Below are 24,128 nucleotides of genomic sequence, written 5' to 3'. Positions count from 1 at the left end.
GAAGGTGTCCGCTAAGGAGGATGGCACTGGTGGTACCTTCACCATCAGCGCCACTCTTGACCCCAAATAGGAAAGTGCGCTCGTTGCTTTCCTGCGGGCTAATGTCGACGTGTTTGCGTGGCAACCGTCTGATATCCTCGGTGTTCCCAGGAAAGTGATTGAGCACCACCTTGCCGTCTGTCCTTATGCGCGGCACGTCAAGCAGAGAGTCAGGAAGCAGGCAGTTGAGCGCCAAGAATTCATCACAGAAGAAATCAAGAAGTTGGAAGCAGCAGGCCTTGTCAGAGGAGTACTCCATCCCACGTGGTTGGCCAATCTTGTTGTTGTGCGCAAGGCTAACGGGAAATGGAGACTTTGTATTGACTTCACTGATGTTAATAAAGCTTGTCCCAAAGACCCATTTCCCTTGCCGCATATTGACCAGATTGTTGACTCCATAGCCGGATGTGATTTGCTTTCATTTCTTGATGCATACTCAGGATATCATCAGATCTTCATGGCAGAAGAAGATGAAGAGAAAACCGCATTTATCACCCCATGTGGCACATACTGCTTCGTACGGATGCCTTTCGGTTTGAAGAATGCTGGTTCAACATTCGCAAGGATAGTTCACTATGCTTTTGAGCCACAAATACACAGAAATGTGGAAGCTTACATGGATGACATAGTGGTCAAGAGCAAGGACAAAGCGACCTTGATTCAAGATTTAGATGAGACATTTGCAAACCTGCGCAAGATCAACCTCAAGCTTAACCCCGAGAAGTGCGTGTTTGGAGTCCCTTCCGGCAAGCTTCTCGGGTTCTTCGTGTCTCAGCGGGGAATTGAAGCCAATCCTGACAAGATCAAAGCCATCGAGCAGATCGAAGCGCCAAAGCGCGTCAAGGATGTACGAAGGCTTGCCGGCTGCGTGGCTGCTCTCAGCAGGTTTATCTCTAGATCTGTTGAGCGTGCCCTGCCATTTTTCAAAATTTTGAAAAAGGCAGGTCCAATGAAATGGACTCCGGAAGCGGAGGCTGCGCTGCAGGACTTGAAGAGATACATGTCCTCCACTCCAACGCTTGTCGCACCTAAGCCGCAAGAGAAGTTGCTGTTGTATATAGCATCAACCAATCAAGTGGTTAGTGCTACGTTAGTGGCGGAGAGGGAGGCAGATGATGAGCCAGCAACCACGGCAGATCCATCCAGCGACAAGCAGGGGGCTTCGTCGACAAGCTCTGGTCCCGACAAACATGAGTTTGCGCAGGAGCATGATAAGATGCCAAGGAGAATGGTGCAGCGCCCAGTTTACTTTGTCAGTTCCCTTCTGCAGGGGGCTAGATCAAGGTACTCTGGTGTGCAGAAGTTGCTTTTCGGCCTCCTCATGGCCTCGAGAAAGCTGCGCCATTACTTCCAAGCACATGAGATCACAGTCGTCACTCGCTTTCCGCTGAAGAGGATACTGCAAAATCCAGAAGCAACAGGCAGGATTGTCGAGTGGGCGCTGGAACTGTCAAGCTTTGGCCTCAAGTTTGAGAGCACCTCAACTATCCAAAGCAGAGCATTGGCAGAGTTCATAGCAGAGTGGACGCCAACCCGAGATGAAGAAATTCCAGAAACAAGCATCCCCGTCAAAGAGGCAAGCAAAGAGTGGCTGATGTACTTCGATGGAGCCTTCTCGCTGCAAGGCGCCGGTGCAGGTGTGCTGCTTGTCGCACCCACCGGAGAGCACCTCAAGTACGTAGTCCAGATGCACTTTCCCAAAGAGCAAGCAACCAACAATACTGCAGAGTATGAAGGATTGCTTGCCGGTCTCAGAATCGCAGCAGACCTTGGGATTAAGAAGCTCATTGTCAAGGGTGACTCACAGCTTGTCGTCCGACAAGTGAACAAGAACTACCAGAGTCCGTTGATGGAAGCGTATGTCGATGAAGTGAGGAAGCTAGAGGAGCACTTTGACGGCCTACAAATGGAGCATATCCCAAGAGCTCAGAATGATATTGCTGATGGCCTGTCAAAGTGCGCCGCACTAAAGTTACCTGTGGAACCAGGGATCTTTGTGCTTAAGTTGACTCAACCATCCGTAACACCATCAACTGGACAAAGCAAAAAGAGGAAGTTGGTTTCTGGTGACTACTTTCCGGCAAAGCTCCCCGAAGCCGCCGCCAAGAAAGTACCCAAGATCAACACTAAGGATGCTGAGGGGCAGTCTGCTCCGGCAAGCCTAATGGTTTGTTCCATTGAAGCAGACGCTCCCGACAAGTTTTGCTCTGGCAAGCTTGCCGGGGAACATCAAGCTCCAGCAGGGCCGCAAGTCCCTGCCGTAGAAGCAAATGTTCCCGCGGCAGAAGATGTGCCTTTAGTCCTTGTTGTCGAGCCACAGGCTCCAGCATGGGCACAGCAGATTGTCCATTTCCTTCAGACAGGAGAACTTCCCGAAGAGCAAGAACAAGCGGAAAGAGTAGCCCGGCAGTCAAGTATGTACCAGTTTGTCGATAGCATACTGTACAGAAGAAGACTCAACGGTGTGAAATTGAAGTGTATTCGCCGGGAAGATGGACAAAAGCTGTTGGCGGAGATACATGGAGGCATATGTGGCCACCACATCGGCGCAAGAGCACTTGCCGGAAAAGCTTTCCGGCAAGGTTTCTTTTGGCCGACAGCCCTCCAGGATGCAACTGCACAAGTAACCAAGTGTGAAGCGTGCCAGTTCCACTCCAAACAGATACACCAGCCAGCTCAAGCTCTCCAGACGATCCCTTTATCCTGGCCATTTTTGGTCTGGGGGCTCGATATCATCGGTCCCTTCCCCCGAGCTGTCGGGGGCTTTGAGTACTTGTACGTCGCAATCGACAAGTTCACAAAGTGGCCGGAAGTGCAGCCAGTGAGGAAGGTGACAGCACAGTCAGCAGTCAAGTTCTTCAGGTCAATTGTTTGCCGCTTTGGGATCCCTAACAGGATCATAACCGACAACGACACGCAATTCACGAGCCGCACCTTCATGCAGTACGTCCAAGACCTTGGCGCCAAGGTCTGCTTCGCTTCTGTTGCTCATCCGAGAAGCAACGGTCAAGCAGAGAGGGCAAATGCTGAAGTGCTGCGCGGGCTCAAGACCAGAACTTTCGACAGGCTGCACAGGTGCGGAAGGAACTGGATCGAGGAGCTGCCGGTGGTTCTTTGGTCGATCAGAACGACGCCAAATCGAGCCACTGGCCAAACACCTTTCGCTCTAGTCTATGGAGCAGAGGCAGTTCTCCCCACGGAACTCGTATACGGATCACCTCGAGTGCTCGCTTATGATGAGCTTGAGCAAGAACAGCTACGGCAAGACGACGCGCTGCTCCTTGAGAAAGATCGTCTTCAGGCTGTTGTACGAGCTGCTCGATACCAACAAGCTTTGCGCTGCTATCATAGCCGCAAAGTTAAAGCCAGAAGCTTCGAGGAAGGCGACCTTGTTCTTCGGCGCGTTCAGTCCGCCAAGAATTCCAACAAGTTGACGCCAAAGTGGGAAGGCCCTTATCGGGTGAGACGAGTCACAAGGCATGGCGCTGTCCGCCTTGAGACCGAAGATGGCATTCCAGTGAGCAGCTCCTGGAACATAGAACATCTTCGTAAGTTTTTCCCATAAGGCGCAGTTGCCGGAACCCGTTCCGGCAACCACCTTTTGTACAAGTCTTGCCGCTGTTGCATGTAATCCTTTGTACAAAGCCGGGCGCAGATCCCGTGCATAAGTAAAACCCTATGTGCTCCGCACAGCCTGTCCATTTCATGCGTTAGTTCCTTTCTTGCATGCAATTATCTGACACTTTGTGCAGCACCTACATCCGGTAAGCAGTAACGAGCCGAAGAGCTCCATATTATTATTTTCTCTTCTTTCTTTTTCTTTTAAAGGAAAAGAAGGTTCTCCCGCACACAAGTTTGCCGGGGGGAAAGGAGAAGATTGTGGTATGAGCCAGGCGTCGTTCAAGCGAAGACTTGCCTTACCGGGAAGCAAATGACAGAAAAGCTAAGTTGCCAAAGTTTGAGCAATCACTTTTTTAAATTTTTGAGTTATCTTCCTCGAACGACCCTGCTTTGTATGGAAAACCTGTGCGTGGAGGAACCAACTCGTGGCCAGTTGCGCCCTTACTTTGTTTCGAGTCCGCTCAACAGCTTAAGCGTGCTGCATCTAGTCACGGCAAGGTTTCTTGTCGGAAGCAGCGCCGCCAGCAGGCTACTGAAGTTCCGCACTCAGCGCTCGCGGCTCGGGCGCCTGCGCCGACAAGTTCCCTTGAAGCGTAGGGTGAAAACATACAAAGGGAGGAATCTAGTAGAGGAAATAACATTGCAATTGATAGACAGAAATAAAGTTATATTACAAAGATAACTTGTCGCAGCTCTAATAGACTGTTTTCATGACATGACTAGCAGCGACAAGGGAAAAGAAGAAATGGGCGGCCTAATCTACGCGCCCGCCCTCGACTCGCTTGATCTCGCTCACCTTGTCCACAATGGGTGCGACAAGGGCCTTGAGTGCGTCCAGATCGGCGTCAGGCGGCAAGGATCGGAGGACGTTGGTGAAGCTGAGGCCTGGATTGCGGAAGGCTATCTTCATTAGCACCTTCTGGAGAACCCCGGCGCAGATTTTGCGTGACTCGTCGGCCAGCTGCTTCGGGATCCTCTCCCGGAGTCACTGGAGTGCCGTCGCCACGCCCTTGAAGAATAGGCTGAGCTTGGCGCTGGGTTGAAGGCTCTCGTCGGAAGGATACCCAAAGTCATCCATCCCCAGCTGCGCCAGCTCCTCGTTGATGACGGCGGCAGTGTTCACCAGGCCCTCGGTCCAGTGCTCCACCGTGTCTCTGAACGAGTTCTGGGTAACTGCAATGCTCTCCAGCAGCGCAGCATCAGCCTTGACCTTCTCCGCCAAGGTCTTCTCCCGCTCCTTGGCGGCCTCCAGCGTCTGCGTCAGTGTGGCCAGCTTCAGCTCCAGGTCTGCTTTGGAATCCTTGGCGGCGCTGAGCTCCTTGCCCCTCTCAGCGAGAAGGCCTTGCAGCTCACCATGGGCGGCAGCATCCTTCTCGCGCTCATGCTTGAGCGCGGCAATCTCCTCGCCGCTCTTCCCAATATCGGCCTCCAGCCGCGCCACCTTCTCCTCTAGCTCCTTATTGGCGGCCTCTACAGTTGCCGCGGCATCCTTTGCCTCCTTGAGCGCCCCGCCAAGTGCTCGTTCGCGCTCGGCGAGCTCTTCCTCGTAGCTGTCGAGGTGGGCCTTCCGCTGCACTAGCTCGCCTTCCCGCGCGGACTGCTTCTCGGCAGCAAGCCTTTGTTCCTCTTCAGCCTCGGCCTTCTCGAGAAGAAAGGCCGTGCGCTCCTCGTCTACTCGCTCCCGCTCCTGCACCAGGGATCGAAGAGCTTCTTGATTTTGTCCCCGGAGCTCCTCTGCACGCTTCTCCATGTCAACTCCCGCCTTCGCGACAAGCGCTTCCCAGGAAGCCAGCTTGGCTTGCCGGGTGCAGTAGAGTGATAGCAGCTTCCGCAGCAGCTGCTCCTCCTCAGGCTCGCCGCTACTGCTGCCGGGCGCGTCATCCAATGACAGACCAGCAGAAGCGAGCACCTCCCCGTCAAAAGTCTCCCCCTCGACTGGCGCCCTGGAGCTCGACGCCCAGGGTAGCTTGATGAAGATGTTGTCACCGGCTTGCAAGTAGGCGCCGAGCTTGGGCTCCTCGAAGCCCGGCTCCGCGGAAGCGGCAGAGGGTTCGGCGGTCGGTGCAGCGCCCGGCGCTCCTGCGGCCTCAGGGTCGTCAGTGCGATCGCCCGATCCCTCGCCGGCTTCCGCAGCAGCAGCCCCGGCGGCCTCCTCGCCGGCGGTCTCATCAGCACCGGCACCTCCCTCGCCGGCACCCTCTGTCTCCATTGGCTCAGCCGAAGATGGGTCTGAAGAACGAAGAAGGGAGAAAAATCAATCAAAAATTCAAGGAAAGAAAAACAGAAGAAGTAGAACCCAAGGGAAAGTTTTTGGGCAAGTGGATTACCTGCGCCAAGATCTTCAGTTGCGGCCTCGGTCGCTGCAGGATCAGCAGTGCCGTCCCTTACCGGAGAGTCCCCCCTTGCCGGAGAGCGCTCCCTTGCCGGGGACTCCTCCCTTGGCGGCGCAGTCGAAGCAGGTGGCACTTCGGGACCGGCCTCCGGGCGCTCCTGATGAGGCTGCTCTGCTCCTGCACAAGTCAACAAGCAAGATATCAACAAAGGAAAAAGCACTCAAGCGCGCCTGACAGCAGAAGGCTAAACTATGAACTTACGCTGGGGGCTGCGCTGGGGGCTTCTCCGAGGGGTGATTGCCGGGTCCATCAAGGTGGTCTCGGACCCACCTCCTGCCGACGCGATGGGGTCATCCTCGATGATGATCACCGCGGCCTTGGCCCTCTTCGCCGCTCTCTGGGCCAATGTTCTGAAAAGAAAAGAGTCCAGATTGGAGCAAGTCAGATACAAGATATAAACAGCAAGATTGAAGGATTATAAGGGCGCCAAAGAAACTCACTCTTCTTCCTCCTCATCGGAGCTGAGCGCGGAAAGATCAAAGTCCGGCCCACCTCCGGTGCGGCGAGGTGGAGGAGTAGGATCCCTTGCCCGCTTGGCGGGGGCGGCGGCGGTGGCCCGGGAAGATCCCGCTCTAGTTGCCGCTGTTGCGTGGCGCTCCCGCGGCAACATTACTTGCCGCGGTAGAGCGTGTCGCGCGGCTCGGTGGCTGTGGAGCCGGCTGCCGCCCTGCTGCGTCCCCGGCCCTGCGAAGGCGCCTCCTTGGCGGGGCCGGGGGCTCCGCCTGCGGCAAGCTCTCTGAAGGTTCAGCCTCCTCCTCGCCGGCCTCGCTCGACTCGGCTTCAGAACCGGCAGGCTCCTCCTCGCCCATGAACTCCGCGCGTTCGGCAAGGTTTGCCGCCTCTGCAGCCTCCGCCTCCTCCACAGTGAACCCAAACACACCCGCAGCAGCTGCGGCCGCAGCCTCTTCCACCCTAGTAGCGATGAGCTGCAGCTCCTCGTTGGTGGTGTCACGGGTGAGGCTCTTCTGCTCGTCGGCGTGGACCGGCAATTCCTCCAAGGTGTCGAAGAACACTCGCACAACGTCGTCCGCAGGCTCTTGCCAAGTCGGGACGATGCCGTGTGAATCGCACAACGGCATCATGGCGCGGATCCGGTCAAGCGAAGAGTTATTGCACAAAGGAACTACGCCCCTCGGCAGTGTGAATGGGTGCTGGGGGTCGCGTTTGAATAACTCCAAGAGCATTGCATCCAACTCCAAGACAGTGAAGTTGTAGTTCAGGCCCGGCCGCAGCCTCATGATGTCTGCCGAATTCTTGAATTCCCAGGCGGGCCTCCTCCTCTCCTGCAAGGGGGCAATGCGGCGGCGGAGGAAATCTGCCCCGACAGCACCTACAGTGAGCCCGGCAAGCCTGAGGCGAAGAATCCTAGTGATGGCGATCTTCAGCCTCTCGTCTTCCGGGGCCACGTTGCTCCAGTCATTGCCGCGCACTATTGGAGTTTGGCGCACGGCGGTGAAGGGCTGCGGATCCTCCTCGACGATCCAACACCACTCCGCTCTCCACTCCTCCCACTTGCTGCGGAGCTCACCCTCCAAGTACGCATCTTTCTTGCCGACTCTCGAGACCCAGGCAATCCCTCCGGCAAGCGGCTCTCCTCTCTCTACCCGAGGTATGAAGAAGTGGCGGAAAAGGGCTACACTAGGGTGGACTCCGACAAAGTTTTCGCACAAGTGTGCGAAAACTGCCATGGTCAAGACAGCATTGGGGGTGAAGTCAAGGAGGTGGAAGCCATACGTGTTCATAATGTCACAAAAGAACTCCGAGAAGGGCGGGCAGAGCCCGCAGTAGAAGAATAGCGGGAAGAATGGGTACCCATTTGGAGCCGACTCCGAGGCAGCGGCCGGGAGTACCCTCGTACGCGGATGCGCACGCGTCTCCGTCGCCCAAAAGAGGTAGAAGTACTCCCTCAGCTCCTGCACCCCGAGCTGGGGGGTGAAGATCGCCCGCTCCTTCCGCAGCGCCGCGAGCCGTTGCGCCTCGGCCGACTTCACGCCCTTTCCCTTGTCGGCTTTTGGGGCCATGGCGGAGGTGATGGAGAAGGTCGACCGCGTGGTGATGCTGGTGGCAATGGGGGGCAGAGCGCTGCTCTCTCGGCTTCGAGAAGAAGGGGGGAGCGGCGGATTTTGTGAAGAAGGAGTAGCAGCAACCATCGAGGGGGAACGAACTGCCCCTGTTTCCTCTGCTTATAAAGAGGGACGGGGCGGACGTTTTGGCCTTCCGCTTAAACAACCACCCACGATCTCTCCCACATTCAATGCGTGGCGTTATGGGAGAGTGCGGTGGATACGGAACAAGATTTGGCGTGACCCAGCCCGCATGTGCCCGTGCCCTGTCTTGGGCCTGGCCCAACAGCGCTCGGCACCGTGTCTGGCCCAGGCCCGGGGGCTCCTGTCGGTGTACTAGAATAGGGGTACCCTAGTACCCCGAACTTGTGCACGGGCAGTTGCAGCACCCCGCGGCAAAGGCTTGCCGGGTGATCGCCAAGTTCCCCCAAGGTTCCCTTGGAGCCATCCAAGAACAAAGTATTTAGGCTAAGGAGACAAGACCCCGGCAAGAGGAGCTTGCCGGGAAGGCCAACCAAGGCGCTCCAATGAACTTGCCGTGACACGCCACGCGCTCCGGCAAGGCAACAAGGCCCCGGCAAGAGGAGCTTGCCGGGAAGACAAACCAAGGTACCTCGAAGCCCGGTGAGCGACAAGCTTCCGGACCCGACAAGATAACAACAGCGGCAAGGCGCTTGCCGCGGCAGGCGGCCACTCTGCGCCCACGCTCCAGCGCATCCACCAACATGTCACTCTAGGGGCCTCTCCGGGCATACGTGGCGGGAGGCTGTGCAGCTAGCGGTGCGCAGTGGCATGCGAAGCTGACAAGATTGCCATCGTGGCGAATGGGGGCGCCCCTAACGGTCCTTTTCTGCACTGTTCGGGTGACTCAGACGGGCATTTAATGCCCTTGTCCCCTTCTGTTAGGGTTAGGTAGGATGCACTGTACAAGCAACTGTATCAACTACCTCGCTTTTTACGTTTTTACCCTCCTCTATGTTGCCACCTATCGGTGACCCCTTTAGCGTATAAAAGGAGGCCCATGCGCAACGTAGGGGGGGTTCGGCTGATAGGTTCGAAGCCTCAGACAGTTTTCTTTGATCCATCTGTAGCCCAGAGAACATCACACTCCCGCTTTGGAGAACAAGAACACCAGATAATACAACCAGACAAGCAGCAGTAGGAGTGTTATCTCTCCGGAGAGCTCCGAAGCTGGGTAAACTGCTCGTGTGCCTCGCCTCGATCTGCTCTTCGTGCGATCTCCGCCCCCCGCCGAACCGAAAGGGGCCCGGTCCGCCAGCCCCATAGGTGTTCGAGGATCAGTTTCCCCGACAGGATGCCCCGGAAGTCATCCCCTCTTTTGTCTTCGTTCATCGGTAACTTTACTTGGAGCTATATTTTTATTCGCCACATGATATGTGTTTTGCTTGGAGCGTCTTGTATGATTTGAGTCTTTGCTTTTTAGTTTACCACAATCATCCTTTCTGTACACACCTTTTGAGAGAGACACACATGAATGGGAATTTATTAGAATACTCTATGTGCTTCACTTATATCTTTTGAGCTATATAGTTTTTGCTCTAGTGCTTCACTTATATCTTTTGAGCCATATAGTTTTTGCTCTAGTGCTTCACTTATATATTTTAGAGCACGGTGGTGGTTTTATTTTATAGAAATAATTGAGACCTCATGATTCACTTATATTATTTTGAGAGTCCTTTAGAACAACATGGCAATTTGCTTTTAGGCATAATAAAAACTTTCATATAAGTGCATTGAATACTAAGAGAAGTTTGATACTTGATGATTGTTTTGAGATATGGAGATAGTGATATCAAAGTTGTGCTAGTTGAGTAGTTGTGAATTTGAGGAATACTTGTGTTGAAGTTTGCAAGTCCCGTAGCATGCACGTATGGTAAACGTTGTGTAACAAATTTGAAACATGAGGTGTTATTTGATTGTCTTCCTTCTGAGTGGCGGTCGCGGATGAGCGATGGTCTTTTCCTACCAATCTATCCCCCTAGGAGCATGCACATAATACTTGGTTTTTGATGACTTGTAGATTTTTGCAATAAGTATGTGAGTTCTTTATGACTAATGTTGAGTCCATGGATTATACGCACTCTCACCCTTCCATCATTGCTAGCCTCTTCGGTACCGTGCATTGCCCTTTCTCACCTTGAGAGTTGGTGCAAACTTCGCCGGTGCATACGAACCAAGTGATACGATACGCTCTATCACACATAAACCTCCTTATATCTTCCTCAAAACAGCCACCATACCTACCTATTATGGCATTTCCATAGCCATTCTGAGATATATTGCCATGCAACTTTCCACCGTTCCATTTATTATGACACGCATCATCATTGTCATATTGCCTTGCATGATCATGTAGTGGACATCGTATTTGTGGCAAAGCCACCGTTCATAATTCTTTCATACATGTCACTCATGAGTCATTGCACATCCCGGTACACCGACGGAGGCATTCATATAGAGTCATATCTTGTTCTAGTATCGAGTGGTAATCGTTGAGTTGTAAATAAATAGAAGTGTGATGATCATCATTAATAGAGCATTGTCCCAAAAAAGGCTAAATAAAAAAAGAGAAGGCCCAAAAAAGGGGGCCATGCTACTATCTTTTTTCCACACTTGTGCTTCAAAGTAGCACCATGATCTTTATGATAGAGAGTCTCTTGTTTTGTCATTTTCATATACTAGTGGGAATTTTTCATTATAGAACTTGGCTTGTATATTCCAATAATGGGCCTCCTCAAGTGCCCTAGGTCTTCGTTAGCAAGCAAGTTGGATGCACACCCACATAGTTTCTTTTGTTGAGCTTTCATTCATTTATAACTCTAGTGCATCCGTTGCATGGCAATCCCTACTCCTTGCATTGACATCAATTGATGGGCATCTCCCTAGCCCATTGATTAGCCGCGTCGATGTGAGACTTTATCCTTTTTTGTCTTCTCCACATAGCCCCCTTCATTATATTCTATTCCACCTATAGTGTTATATCCATGGCTCACGCTCATGTATTGTGTGAAAGTTGAAAAAAGTTTGAGATTACTAAAGAATTAAACAATTGCTTGGCTTGTCATCGGGGTTGTGCATGATGAGAGCATTCTTGTGTGACAAAAATGGAGCATGACCAAACTATATGATTTTGTAGGGATGAACTTTCTTTGGCCATGTTATTTTGAGAAGACATGATTGCTTAGTTAGTATGCTTGAAGTATTATTATTTTTATGTCAATATTAAACTTTTATCTTGAATCTTTCGGATCTGAACATTCATGCCACAATAAAGAAAATTACGTTGAGAAATATGTTAGGAAGCATTCCACATCAAAATTATGTTTTTATCATTTACCTACTCGAGGACGAGGAGGAATTAAGCTTGGGGATGCTTGATACGTCTCCAACGTATCTATAATTTTTTATTGTTCCATGCTATTATATATTCCGTTTTGGATGTTTAACGGGCTTATTTATACACTTTTATATTATTTTTGGGACTAACCTATTAACCGGAGGCCCAGCCCAAATTGATGTTTTTTTGCCTATTTCAGTGTTTCGCAGAAAAAGAATATCAAAAGGAGTCCAAACGGAATGAAACCTTCGGGAGCGTGATTTTAGGAACAAACGTGATCTAGGGGACTTGGAGTGGACAAAAGCAATCAACGAGGAGGCCACGAGGTAGGGGGCGCGCCTACCCCTTGGGCGCGCCCTCCACCCTCGTGGGCCCCTCGTTGCTCCACCGACCTACTTCTTCCTCCTATATATATTCATATACCCCGCAAACATCCAGGACCACCACGAAACCCTATTTCCACCGCCGCAACCTTCTGTACCCAAGAGATCCCATCTTGGTGCCTTTTTCGGAGCTCCGCGGAAGGGGGCATTGATCACGGAGGGCCTCTACATCAACTCCATGGCCCCTCCGATGATGTGTGAGTAGTTTACCTCAGACCTTCGGGTCCATAGCTAGTAGCTAGATGGCTTCTTCTCTCTCTTTTGATCTCAATACAAAGTTCTCCTTGATTCTCTTGGAGATCTATTCGATGTAATCTTCTTTTGCGGTGTGTTTATCGAGATCCGATGAATTGTGGGTTTATGATCAAGTTTATCTATGAACAATATTTGAATCTTCTCTGAATTCTTTTATGTATGATTGGTTATCTTTGCAAGTCTCCTCGAATTATCAGTTTGGTTTGGCCTACTAGATTGATCTTTCTTGCAATGGGAGAAGTGCTTAGCTTTGGGTTCAATCTTGCGGTGCTCGATCCCAGTGACAGAAAGGGAAACGACACGTATTGTATTGTTGCCATCGAGGATAAAAAGATGGGGTTTATATCATATTGCATGAGTTTATCCCTCTACATCATGTCACCTTGCTTAAGGCATTACTCTAGATGCATGCTGGACAGCGGTCGATGTGTGGAGTAATAGTAGTAGATGCAGGCAGGAGTCGGTCTACTTGTCACGGACGTGATTCCTATATACATGATCATACCTAGATATTCTCATAATTATTCACTTTTCTATCAATTGCTCGACAGTAAGTTGTTCACCCACCATAATACTTATGCTATCTTGAGAGAAACCACTAGTGAAACCTATGGCCCCCGAGTCTATTTTCCATCATACAAGTTTCTAATCTATTTTATTTTGCAATCTTTACTTTCAATATATATCATAAAATACCAAAAATATTTATCTTATTATTATTATCTCTATCAGATCTCACTCTTGCAAGTGGCCGTGAAGGGATTGACAACCCCTTTATCACGTTGGTTGCGAGGTTCTTATTTGTTTGTGTAGCTACGAGGTGACTTGCGCGTGGTCTCCTACTGCATTGATACCTTGGTTCTCAAAAATTGAGGGAAATACTTACGCTGATTTGCTGCATCACCCTTTCCTCTTCAAGGGAAAACCAACGCAACGCTTAAGAAGTAGCAGCATACGGTACACTTTCCGAGGAAACAACCTCAAGTCCACAGTGTCAATTCTATTGGAAAAATTTCAACAATTACTATTGGAGGTTTTGAATTTCCTCTTCCTACTGTCAAGAAGAGATATGATATTCTTATTGTTGGGGATATGCATATCCCCGTGGAGGTAACCTAGTGTTATTCAAAAATTCTCCGGTTTCATGTTATTCGAAATGAGTTTATTAACAAGACCTGATCAAACTTGTTAGTGGATTCTTTTTGATGAGAATGAGATGGATGGATTTAGAAAACACAACTCTCTATACCCTCTTTTTACTTTCTGTTATTTATATTAAATAAAGCAAAAATAGTATTTTCTGTCTGTTTTCTGAATTATCCATGCAATAAAAAAATACCCCAAAAAAAGTTCTCCAAATTCCCTGAAATTTAAATATGATTTTTTCTAGAATATTTTAGAATATCTGGCATTGAAACCACAGCAGGGGGAGCAGCCACGTGCCCACAAGGGTGGAGGGCCCGCCCCCTGCCTCGTGAACCCCACGTGGGTCCCCTCCACTTATTCCAGCCACCACACACTCCGTCTTCCACCCAAAAAAATCACTAGCCAGCTCAAACCCGAGTTCTTGCTCATCTTGCTGCCATTTTCGATCTCCTTGCTCAAAGCTCCATTCACAAAACTTCTTTGGCGGATTGTTCTTTGGTATGTGACTCCTCCAATGGTCCAATTAGTTTTTGTTCTAGTGCTTTATTCATTGCAATTTTTTGCTGCTTAGGTGACCCTGTTCTTGAGCTTGCATGTCAAATTTATATGGTCAAAAGTAGTTTTAATGCATGATATATCCTCTAGCCACTTGTAGGAGTAGTTGCTATCAATTTTGTTGAGTTTGGTTCACTTTTATTTTAAGTTACTAAAAATTTCAGAAATTTTCAGAAAAAGATGAAGAGATTTTTGAGGGGCTCATCGAGCCGAAGCTCGAAGGATAATCAAGATGAAGAGAACAAGAAGCCCACGTATAATCTCCCTCGTACTGCGGAGGTTCAGCCATGTGAATGGCCTTGTGATGAGTTCTTGAAAGAGGCCGGGATTTATTAAGATTTTTATTATTTGGCTGAGAATGCAGGCATCACCGCCTTCCTCCACGACTAGCGCGAACAGTATCTCTTACTCACCAATATCTTTGTGCAAAACTTTCATTTCCATGCTAGAAGCTCGCCACCTTCGGTGGAATTTTATTTATGTGATGAGCATAAGGAAATGTCACTTTGTGATGTTTGTAGGGTTTGTTTGATACCTTTTGAAGGCAGCATAGAGGAACCACATCATAATGATGTGGAGGGATTTATTGATATGATTGCTGTGGGGGAAACGAGGAAAGTTTCCGATGCGATAATCACTAGCATACATTTTCCTGTTCTACGTTACTTTGCAATATTTGCTAGTAGATGCTTAATTGGTCGCGGGAACTGTGGGAACATTAGTGCTCCTGATGTTGTTATTTTGTGCCATGCCTTGTTTAAAGATACTACTTTCAGTTTAGGCTCTATTGTTGCTAAAGGGTTAAATATGATCCGTACTAAGGGCCTCGTCCTTGGAGGCATTTTTGCCTCGCGCCTAACTCCACACTATAACATACCTATCAGGCATTATGAGAAAGAGGAAAAGTTGCTGCCTAATATTTTTCTAGATTATAAGAGCATGGTAGCACATGATTTTATTGTTAAGAATAAGAAAAGGATGCTTAACTATAGACTGATTTTTGGTAAGAATAACTTTGAGACTATTACCTTGCCTACTCCCTCTTTGTTTAACATATTTTCAGGCAAGTACCTTGTTTTACCGGAGGACGTTTATGCATACTGGAGTGTGACACCAGCTCCAGAGCCTGAGCCGGAACCACCCCAGGACCCTTATCGACAGTCAGTTTATTAGTGGAATCCTGAGGAGATTTCCAACCAGTGGCACCTAGAGGACATTCCTCCTTACACCGGAGAGGGCCAGTTTGATCCATGGGCATAGACCAACTTAGGCCAAAAACCTAAGCTTGGGGGAGTACGTATCTCTCACCGACATTACATTCATGTTCACACACTCATGCCAGTTGTCGGTGCTCATACTCTTTCATTGTATCATCCATGCTAGTTTATTTTCATTTTCTCATTTTCTTCTTGTGTGTTTGAAAAACCTTAAGAAAAAATAAAAAAATAGTTGTAGCTTTCAGTTAGTTTACTTTCCATGCATGTAGTAGTAGTAATTAAAAAGAAAACCTAAAAAGATTTCTCATTCTTCTTTTGCTTGTTGGGAGCTTTCCCGTGTAAATAGTTTTGTTTCTTTTCATTTTCCTTGGGGGTCGAGAGGAGAAGACCATAATGAAAATGTTGAGTGGCTCTTATATGCATTATTTTTTATCTAACAAAGAGCCCATATTACCTTGTCTTCTCTCTTGAATTGAATGCTTGCAGATTCCAGCTTAGTCCAATGCACATGCACTATTATTATTATCCACACTATTCGGTCGTGCAAGTGAAAGGAAGTAATGATGATTATATGATGAACTTAGAGATGAGGAAAGCTGGTATGAACTCGACCTCTCTTGTTTTTGTAAATATGATCAGTCCATCGTTCCTGATTCAGCCTATTATGAAAGAAACATATTTGCAATGACAATTAGAGATTGTAGTTGCTTATGCCATGCTTAATTAGCTAGGAGTTTATAATGGTTTACCTTGCATGCCAACATGCTATTAAAATGGTTGTGATGTGGTATGACAGGGTGGTATCCTCCTTTGAACGATTCGAGTGGCTTGACTTGGCACATGTTCACGCATGTAGTTGAAACAAAATCAACATAGCCTCCATGATATTTATGTTCATGGTACATTATATCCTACTCATGCTTGCATTCGGTGTTGATTAATTTTAATGCATGTTCATGACTGTTGTCGCTCTCTAGTTGGTCGCTTCCCAGTCTTTTTCTAGCCTTCACTTGTACTAAGCGGGAATACTTCTTGTGCATCCAATTCCATAAACCCCAAAGTTATTCCATATGAGTCCACCATACCTACCTATATACGGTATCTACCTGTCGTTCCAAGTAAATTTGTATGTGCCAAACTCTAAACCTTCAAATAAACATTTTGTTTTGTATGCTCGAATAGCTCATATATCAACTAGGGATGTCTATATCCTCCATGCTAGGCGGGTTATTCTCAAGAGGAGTGGACTCCGATCCTCATTCACGAGAAAATGGCTGGTCACCGGGATGCCCAGTCCCATGCTCAAATCAAAACAAAATAATTGCAAACAAAACTCCCCCAGGATTTTTGTTAGTTGGAGGCACCCATTGTTTCGGGCGAGCCATGGATTGATGCTTGTTGGTGGTGGGGGAGTATAAACTTTACCATTTTGCTTGCGAACCGCCTATAATGTGTGTAGCATGGAAGATATCGAGATCTCTGGGTTGTTATGTTGACAATGAAAGTATACCGCTCAAAATATTATTCTTATCTATTTCAAAAACTGAGCTCTCGCACCTCTACAAATCCCTGCTTCCCTCTGCGAAGGGCTTATCTATTTACTTTTATGTTGAGTCATCACCCTCTTGTTAAAAAGCACCAGTTGGAGAGCACCTCTGTCATCTGCATCCATTACTGTTAGTTTACATTGAGTATGACTGTGACTGGATCTCTTTTACCATGAATTATAATGTCTAGTTAGTCCACGATCATTACAGGTGCTCTGCATTTATGTTTTGCGGTCTTAGAAAGGGCTAGCGAGAAACCATCTCGTTATATCATATCATGATTGTTTTGAGAAAGTGTTGTCATCCGAGATTTTTTTATTATTGCTCGCTAGTTGATTATGCCATTGATATGAGTAAACGTAAGACCTAAATGTTATTGTGAATATGGTTAGTTCATAATCTTTGCTGAAAACTTGAATATTGGCTTTACATATTTACAACAACAAGAGCAAACAGAGTTTGTAAAAGTTTTTCTTTATCACTTTCAGTTTATCAACTGAATTGCTTGAGGACAAGCAAGGATTTAAGCTTGGGGGAGTTGCTACGTCTCTGTCATATCTACTTTTCCAAACACTTTTGCCCTTGTTTTGGACTCTAACTTGCATGATTTGAATGGTACTAACCCGGACTGACGCTGTTTTCAGCAGAATTGCCATGGTGTTATTTTTGTGCAGAAATAAAAGTTCTTGGAATGACCTGAAAATCAATGGATATTATTTTTGGAATATATAAAAAATTACTAGAAGAAGAATCCATGTCAGGGGGCCCACACCCTGTCCACAAGGGTGGGGCGCGCCTACCCCCCTGGGCGCGCCCCTGCCTCCTGGGCCCCCTGACGCTCCACTGACCTCAACTCCAACTCCATATATTCGTGTTCGGAGAGAAAAAAATCAGAGAGAAGGATTCATCGCGTTTTATGATACGGAGCCGCCGCCAAGCCCTAAACTCTCTCGGGAGGGCTGATCTAGAGTCCGTTCAGGGCTCCGGAGAGGGGAATTCATCGCCATCGTCATGATCAACCTTCCTCCATCACCAATTGCATGATGCTCACCGCCGTGCGTGAGTAATTCCATCGTAGGCTTGCTGGACGGTGATGCGTTGGATTAGATTTATCATGTAATCGAGTTAGTTTTGTTAGGGTTTGATCCCTAGTATCCACTATGTTCTGAGATTGATGTTGCTATGACTTTGCTATGCTTAATGCTTGTCACTAGGGCCCGAGTGCCATGATTTCATATCTGAACCTATTATGTTTTCATGAATATATGTGAGTTCTTGATCCTATCTTGCAAGTCTATAGTCACCTATTATGTGTTATGATCCGTTAACCCCGAAGTGACAATAATCGGGACCATTATCGATGATGACCGTAGTTTGAGGAGTTCATGTATTCACTATGTGTTAATGCTTTGGTCTGGTACTCTATTAAAAGGAGGCCTTAATATCCCTTAGTTTCCAATAGGACCCCGCTGCCACGGGAGGGTACGACAAAAGATCTCATGCAAGTTCTTTTCCATAAGCACGTATGACTATATTCAGAATACATGCCTACATTACATTGATGAACTGGAGCTAGTTCTGTGTCACCCTATGTTATAACTGTTGCATGATCGATCGCATCCGACATAATTCTCCATCACCAATCCAATGCCTACGAGCTTTTCCTATATTGTTTTTCGCTTATTTACTTTTCCGTTGCTACTGTTACAATCACTATAAAACCCAAAAATATTACTTTTGCTACCGTTAACATTATTATCATATTACGTTGCTACTAAATACCTTGCTGCAGATATTAAGTTTCCAGGTGTGGTTGAATTGACAACTCAGCTTCTAATACTTGAGAATATTCTTTGGCTCCCCTTGTGTCGAATCAATAAATTTGGGTTGAATACTCTACCCTCGAAAACTGTTGTGATCCCCTATACTTGTGGGTTATCATTGTGAACTCATTCTAAATTCATATTGGTGTAATATCTACTGTATTCCAACTTCTCTATGGTTCATACCCTCCGATACTGCTCATAGATTCATCAAAATAAGCAAACAACACAATGAAAACAGAATCTGTCAAAAACAGAACAGTCTGTAGTAATCTGTATCAAATGTATACTTATGTAACCCCAAAAATTCTGAAATAAACTGGTGGACGTGAGTAATTTGTCTATTAATCATCTGCAAAAATAATCAACCTAATTGCGCTCTCCAGTAAAAAATGGCAGCTAATCTCGTGAGCGCTAAAGTTTCTGTTTTTTACAGCAAGATCGCAAAGACTTCACACAAGTCTCCCCAAAGGTTCTACTTGGCACAAACACTAATTAAAACATAAAACCACATCTAAACAGAGGCTAGATGAATTATTTATTACTAAACAGGAACAAAAAGCAAAGAACAAAATAAAATTGGGTTGCCTCCCGACAAGCGCTATCATTTAACGCCCCTAGCTAGGCATGATGATTTCAATGATGCTCACATAAAAGATAAGAACTGAAACATAAAGAGAGCATCATGAAGAATATGACTAGCACATTTAAGTCTAACCCACTTCCTATGCATAGGGATTTTATGATCAAACAATTTATGGGAACAATAATCAACTAGCATAGGAAAGCAAAACAAGCATAACTTCAAGATTTTAAGCGCATAGAGAGAAAACTTGGTATTATTGCAATTCCTACAAGCATATATTCCTCCCTCATAATAATTTTCAGTAGCATCATGAATGAATTCAACAATATAACTAGCATTCTTTTCATGATCTACAAGCATAGAATTTTTATTACTCTCCACATAAGCAAAATTCTTCTCATTCATAATAGTGGGAGCAAACTCAACAAAATAACTATCATGTGAGGCATAATCCAATTGAAAACTAAAATCATGATGACAAGTTTCATGGTTATCATTATTCTTTATAGCATACATCCATCACAATAATCATCATAGATAGCAACTTTGTTCTCATAATCAATTGGAACCTCTTCCGAAATAGTGGATTCATCACTAAATAAAGTCATGACCTCTCCAAATCCACTTTCATCAATATAATCATCATAAATAGGAGGCATGCTTTCATCATAATAAATTTGCTCATCAAAACTTGGGGGACAAAAAAGATCATATTCATCAAACATAGCCTCCCCAAGCTTGTGGCTTTGCATGTCATTAGCATCATGGATATTCAAGGAATTCGTACTAACAACATTGCAATCATGCTCATCATTCAAATATTTAGTGCCAGACATTCTAATGCATTCTTCTTCTAACACTTTGGCACAATTATCAGAATCCTTATTTTCATGAAAGACATTAAAAATATGAAGCATATGCGGTACCCTCAATTCCATTTTTTATAATTTTCTTTTATAAACTAAACTAGTGATAAAACAAGAAACTAAAAGATTCGATTGCAAGATCTAAAGATATACCTTCAAGCGCTAACCCCCCCCCCCCCCCCGGCAACGGCGCTAGAAAAGAGCTTGATGTCTACTACACAACCTTCTTCTTGTAGACGTTGTTGGGCCTCCAAGTGCAGAGGTGTGTAGGACAGTAGCAAATTTCCGTCAAGTGGATGACCTAAGGTTTATCAATCCGTGGGAGGCGCAGGATGAAGATGGTCTCTATCAAACAACCCTGCAACCAAATAACAAAGAGTCTCTTGTGTCCCTAACACACCCAATACAATGGTAAATTGTATAGGTGCACTAGTTCGGCGAAGAGTTGGTGATACAAGTGCAATACGGATGGTAGATATAGGTTTTTGTAATCTGAAAATATAAAAACAGCAAGGTAACTAATGATAAAAGTGAGCACAAACGGTATTGCAATGCGTTGAAACAAGGCCTAGGGTTCATACTTTCACTAGTGCAAGTCCTCTCAACAATAATAACAAAATTGGATCATATAACTATCCCTCAACATGCAACAAAGAGTCACTCCAAAGTCACTAATAGCGGAGAACAACGAAGAGATTATTGTAGGGTACGAAACCACCACAAAGTTATTCTTTTTGATCGGTCTATTCAAGAGTCCGTAGTAAAATAACACGAAGCTATTCTTTCCGTTCAATCTATCCTAGAGTTTGTACTAGAATAACACCTTAAGACACAAATCAAACCAAACCCTAATGCCACCTAGATACTCCAATGTCACCTCAAGTATCCGTGGGTATGATTATATGATATGCATCACACAATCTCAGATTCATCTATTCAACCAACACAAAGAACTTCAAAGAGTGCCCCAAAATTTCTAACGGAGAGTCAAGACGAAAACTTGTGCCAACCCCTATGCATAAGTTCACGAGGTCACGGAACTCGCAAGTTGCTCACCAAAACATACATCAAGTGGATCACGTGATATCCCATTGTCACCACAGATAAGCACATGCATGACATACATCAAGTGTTCTCAAATCCTTAAAGACTCAATCCGATAAGATAACTTCAAACGGAAAACTCAATCCATTACAAGAGAGTAGAGGGGGAGAAACATCATAAGATCCGACTATAATAGTAATGCTCGCGATACATCAAGATCGTGCCAACTCAATAACACGAGAGAGAGAGAGAGAGAGAGAGAGAGAGAGAGAGATCAAACACATAGCTACTGGTACATACCCTCAGCCCCGAGGGAGAACTACTCCCTCCACATCATGGAGAGCGCCGGGATGATGAAGATGGCCACCAAAAAGGCATTCCCCCTCTGACAGGGTGCCGGAACGGGTCTAGATTAGTTTTCGGTGGCTATGGAGGCTTCTGGCGGCGGAACTCCCAATCTAGGTTATTTTCTGGAGGTTTCTGTATTTATTGGAATTTTTGGCATAGGTCTCACGTCAAGAAGGTGCCCGAGTCGACCACGAGGTAGGCCCACACGCCCGGGGGGCGGGTGCGCCCTCCACCCTCGTGGACGGCCCGGGACTCTTCTGGCCCAACTCTTTTACTCCGGGGTCTTCTTTTGGTCCATCAAAAATCATCAAAAATTGGCACGTCAATTGGACTCCGTTTGGTATTCCTTTTCTGTAAAACTCAAAAACAAGGGAAAAAACAGAAACTGGCATTGGGCTCTAGCTTAATATGTTAGTCCCAAAAATCATATAAAATAGCATATAAATGGATATAAAACATCCAAGGTTGATAATATAATAGCATGGAACAATCAAAAATTATAGAGACGTTGGAGACGTATCACGCGCCCCCCTGCCCCCCCCCCCCCGCCTCGTGGGCCCCCTGAGGCTCCACCGACATCAACTCCAACTCTTTATATTCACGTTCGGGGAGAAAAATATCAGAGAGAAGGATTCATCGCGTTTTACAATACGGAGCCGCCCCAAGCCCTAATCTCTCTCAGGAGGGCTGATCTGGAGTCCGTTCGGGGCTCTGGAGAGGGGAATCCATCGCCATCGTCATCATCAGCCTTCCTCCATCACCAATTTCATGATGCTCACCGCCGTGCGTGAGTAATTCCATCATGGGCTTGTTGAACGGTGATGGGTTGGATGAGATTTACCATGTAATCGAATTAGTTTTTTTAGGGTTTGATCCCTAGTATCCATTATGTTCTAAGATTGATGTTGCTATGACTTTGCTATGCTTAATGCTTGTCACTAGGGCCCGAGTTCCATGATTTCAGATCTGAACCTATTATGTTTTCATGAATATATGTGAGTTCTTGATCCTATTTTGCAAGTCAATAGTCACCTACCATGTGTTACGATCCGGTAACCCCGAAGTGACAATAATCGGGACCACTCCCAGTGATGACCGTAGTTTGAGGAGTTCATGTATTCACTAAGTGTTAATTCTTTGTTCTGGTACTCTATTAAAAGGAGGCCTTAATATCCCTTAGTTTCCAATAGGACCCCGCTACCACGGGAGGGTAGGACAAAAGATGTCATGCAAGTTCTTTTCCATAAGCACGTATGACTATATTCAGAATACATGCCTTCATTACATTGATGAACTGATGACCCACAAGTATAGGGGATCTATCATAGTCCTTTCGATAAGTAAGAGTGTCAAACCCAACGAGGAGCAGAAGGAAATGATAAGCAGTTTTCAGAAAGGTATTCTCTCCAAGCACTGAAATTATCGGTAACAGATAGTTTTGTAATAAGGTAATTTGTAACGGGTAACAAGTAATAAAAGTAAATAAGGTGCAGCAAGATGGCCCAATCCTTTTTGTAGCAAAGTACAAGCCTGGACAAACTCTTATATAAAGGAAAGCGCTCCCGAGGACACATGGGAGTTATCGTCAAGCTAGTTTTCACCATGCTCATATGATTCGCGTTCGGTACTTTGATAATTTGATATGTGGGTGGACCGGTGCTTGGGTACTGTCCTTCCTGGGACAAGCATCCACTTATGATTAACCCCTATTGCAAGCATCCGCAACTACAACAGAAGTATTAAGGTAAACCTAACCATAGCATGAAACATATGGATCCAAATCAGCCCCTTACGAAGCAACACATAAACCAGGGTTTAAGCTTCTGTCACTCTAGCAACCCATCATCTACTTATTACTTCCTAATGCCTTCCCCTAGGCCCAAACAATGTTGAAGTGTCATATAGTCGATGTTCACATGACACCACTAGAGGAGAGGCAACATACATCTCATCAAAATATCGAATGAATACCAAATTCACATGACTACTTATAGCAAGACTTCTCCCATGTCCTCAGGAACAAACGTAACTAATCACAAATCATATTCATGTTCATAATCAGAGGGGTATTAATATGCATAAAGGATCTGAACATATGATCTTCCACCGAATAAACCAACTAGCATCAACTACAAGGAGTAATCAACACTACTAGCAACCCACATGTACCAATCTGAGGCTTTGGGACAAAGATTGGATACAGGAGATGAACTAGGGTTTGAGATGAGATGGTGCTGGTGAAGATGTTGATGGAGATTGACCCCCTCTTGATGAGAGGATCGATGGTGATGACAATGGTGATCATTTCCCCCTCCTGGAGGGAAGTTTCCCCGGCAGAACAGCTCCGCCGGAGCCCTAGATTCGTTCCGCCAAGGTTCCGCCTCGTGGCGGCGGAGTTTCGTCCCGTGAACTAGCTTATGATTTTTTCATCCATGAATTAGAAACTTCATTGAGAACCAACAAACTATAATCTCAGTCATTGAGGCAATTGCAATTTATCATAACATAGGAAAGAGTCAATAAGAGCTTTTCAGCAAGTCCACATACTGAACCATCATTTAGTCTTTCACAATTGCTAACACTCACGCAATATTTATGGGTTTGAAGTTTTAATCGGACACAGAGAAAGATAGGGGCTTATAGTTTTGCCTCCCAACCTTTTACCTCAAGGGTAATGTCGACAATAATAGTTCATGAAAACTCACATCCAATTAGATATATATATCTGGATCTTTCCAACACATTGTGCTTGCCAAAGGATAAAATGTAAAAAGGAAAGGTGAAGATCACCATGACTCTTTGCATGAAGTATAAAACAAGAATAAAAGATAGGCCCTTCGCAGAGGGAAGAAGAGGTTGTCATGTGCTTTTATGGTTGGATGCA

The sequence above is a fragment of the Triticum aestivum genome, chromosome 7A, assembly GCF_018294505.1.
Source record: "Triticum aestivum cultivar Chinese Spring chromosome 7A, IWGSC CS RefSeq v2.1, whole genome shotgun sequence".
Classification (NCBI taxonomy): domain Eukaryota; kingdom Viridiplantae; phylum Streptophyta; class Magnoliopsida; order Poales; family Poaceae; genus Triticum; species Triticum aestivum.
Note: the sequence above shows the minus strand (reverse complement) of the source record.